Consider the following 3399-nt stretch of genomic DNA (forward strand, 5'->3'; position numbering starts at 1 on the left):
ACCATGACTACCGACGGCCATCACCGAGCCCGCTTGCGTGACGCCTCAACCGTGGTGACCGGCGCCGATTTGCTCGTGTCGGTCTTCCTTTCTTCAATTTCTATTTACGATTGTCAGGAGTTATTACACATATTATTCAAAAGAGAAAGAACGCACACTATTTTTTTTACACATGTGGCACTTTAATCAACATACAAATAATAAGATTTTGTAAAAGTAGCCAAAAAGTTTAAATTGAGGGGGAAATAGGGAAATTAGAAGGGAAACGGAATTCCGGAAATGCAAAGAAAATCATATAATTCTATAAAAGGGGGAAAATTGTCAAAGAAAATCTGAAAATTTGAAGGAACACAAGATAACATGAAGGCACGTTTTAGATTAGAAAAACTCAGACACTCGTATTCTCTAACTTCATCCATCTTGTTTTTCTTCCAAAATTTGTTTTTCTTTTTTTCTTTTCACGTGTATAAAACCAAGAATGCGTCTTCAGCAAAACTTCTCTCAACAAAGGGACATGTACTAAATTTCTCAGGATCTAAAATTTAAGCAAATCAATATATTATGTATTGGAGTTGAGGGATCAAATCTAGACCCATGTACATAGGGGAGGTACCAAGAACAAGACTTTCGACTAGACCGAGGTCAACAATGTCCTGTAGTCGACACTCTCCACCATAGGAGGTAGCAGGTAAGAACTAAAAAAAGTTCATAGTTTTTCCTCTCTTGTGCTTTTTAAAAAATTATTAGTATTGAGCTTTGTACCGATTCATGTTCTTCAAAGTTATAAGTTTTAAATGGAAGGTTCTTCGATTAGTGGCAGAATTTTTTTCTCTTTGATTTAACTTGAAAGCTCCTATAATTTAGTTCAAAGTCATTTGGATTCAGTTGACACATTATAAATTCTAGGGCAAAGTACTATATTATTTGTTGAAAGCTAGATGACAAAAAATTGGTGTGGGTTATTTTGCTAAATTGAGAGTCTAGTTGATCGATTGTGTACGTACACCGATGGCGTGTTTGGTAGCCTATATCATTATCTCGTCTCCGACGAGCCTGGCTGAGTTGGGCCTGGCTAGGTCAATACACAGAAAAAACCACGTTGTGCAGATTGTTTGGTATTCTGCGTCCGCCTCAGCCAGGCTGAGAAGAAACCCACGCGATTGTTTGGTTACACACATTTTCTCCTCACATGCAACATGTTGATGTTTCGTTAGTAAGTACAAATGATTAATCTCACCTCTTATCCACATGGTGAACTTACTTCACGCGGAAACGAGGTGTTGAAGGAAGAAGAGAAAGCCGGTTGGAGGTAGAAGAAGGTGTGGCGGCCCTCAGATGCTCATCCAACGGTCACGAAACCGACCGAATGCAAATCGTTTTTCATCTGACCGACATCTAGGTGTGACACGTTTGTATAGCCCGCGGGTGATGAGGTCGAGTGTACCAGCTTCATGGGAGTGGACCTGCGCACGGGCTCAGTTTCTCCGAAGCCTGGCCCAAAAGATCAAAAAATCCCGTCAAAATAATTAATTTAATTTAAAATTGGTATAACGATGTATTTAAATACCCTAAAAAGTTACTTTAAATGAAAAGTGCACTCTTGACATGTTTCAGGCCAGGACGAGCTCAGGCTTGGGATGTTTACATCGGGAGCCCGGCCCAAAACCCGGGTCGGCTCGGGGTATGATCAGGGACAAGGGAGAGCTGCCTCATACATGCACTAGATATGATCAACGCGCATGGTCGCACACTCAAGGAACAGCATCACATGTCCAGATTTGGAGATTCTTTTATTGTCGGAACCAGATTTGGAGATTTGGAGATTCACGTGTATAAAACCAAGAATGCGTCTTCAGCAAAACTTCTCTCAACAAAGGGACATGTACTAAATTTCTCAGGATCTAAAATTTAAGCAAATCAATATATTATGTATTGGAGTTGAGGGATCAAATCTAGACCCATGTACATAGGGGAGGTACCAAGAACAAGACTTTCGACTAGACCGAGGTCAACAATGTCCTGTAGTCGACACTCTCCACCATAGGAGGTAGCAGGTAAGAACTAAAAAAAGTTCATAGTTTTTCCTCTCTTGTGCTTTTTAAAAAATTATTAGTATTGAGCTTTGTACCGATTCATGTTCTTCAAAGTTATAAGTTTTAAATGGAAGGTTCTTCGATTAGTGGCAGAATTTTTTTCTCTTTGATTTAACTTGAAAGCTCCTATAATTTAGTTCAAAGTCATTTGGATTCAGTTGACACATTATAAATTCTAGGGCAAAGTACTATATTATTTGTTGAAAGCTAGATGACAAAAAATTGGTGTGGGTTATTTTGCTAAATTGAGAGTCTAGTTGATCGATTGTGTACGTACACCGATGGCGTGTTTGGTAGCCTATATCATTATCTCGTCTCCGACGAGCCTGGCTGAGTTGGGCCTGGCTAGGTCAATACATAGAAAAAACCACGTTGTGCAGATTGTTTGGTATTCTGCGTCCGCCTCAGCCAGGCTGAGAAGAAACCCACGCGATTGTTTGGTTACACACATTTTCTCCTCACATGCAACATGTTGATGTTTCGTTAGTAAGTACAAATGATTAATCTCACCTCTTATCCACATGGTGAACTTACTTCACGCGGAAACGAGGTGTTGAAGGAAGAAGAGAAAACCGGTTGGAGGTAGAAGAAGGTGTGGCGGCCCTCAGATGCTCATCCAACGGTCACGAAACCGACCGGATGCAAATCGTTTTTCATCTGACCGACATCTAGGTGTGACACGTTTGTATAGCCCGCGGGTGATGAGGTCGAGTGTACCAGCTTCATGGGAGTGGACCTGCGCACGGGCTCAGTTTCTCCGAAGCCTGGCCCAAAAGATCAAAAAATCCCGTCAAAATAATTAATTTAATTTAAAATTGGTATAACGATGTATTTAAATACCCTAAAAAGTTACTTTAAATGAAAAGTGCACTCTTGACATGTTTCAGGCCAGGACGAGCTCAGGCTTGGGATGTTTACATCGGGAGCCCGGCCCAAAACCCGGGTCGGCTCGGGGTATGATCAGGGACAAGGGAGAGCTGCCTCATACATGCACTAGATATGATCAACGCGCATGGTCGCACACTCAAGGAACAGCATCACATGTCCAGATTTGGAGATTCTTTTATTGTCGGAACCAGATTTGGAGATTTGGAGATTCACGTGTATAAAACCAAGAATGCGTCTTCAGCAAAACTTCTCTCAACAAAGGGACATGTACTAAATTTCTCAGGATCTAAAATTTAAGCAAATCAATATATTATGTATTGGAGTTGAGGGATCAAATCTAGACCCATGTACATAGGGGAGGTACCAAGAACAAGACTTTCGACTAGACCGAGGTCAACAATGTCCTGTAGTCGACACT

This window comes from Triticum dicoccoides, chromosome 1A (genome assembly GCF_002162155.2).
Source record: "Triticum dicoccoides isolate Atlit2015 ecotype Zavitan chromosome 1A, WEW_v2.0, whole genome shotgun sequence".
Taxonomy (NCBI): Eukaryota; Viridiplantae; Streptophyta; class Magnoliopsida; order Poales; family Poaceae; genus Triticum; species Triticum dicoccoides.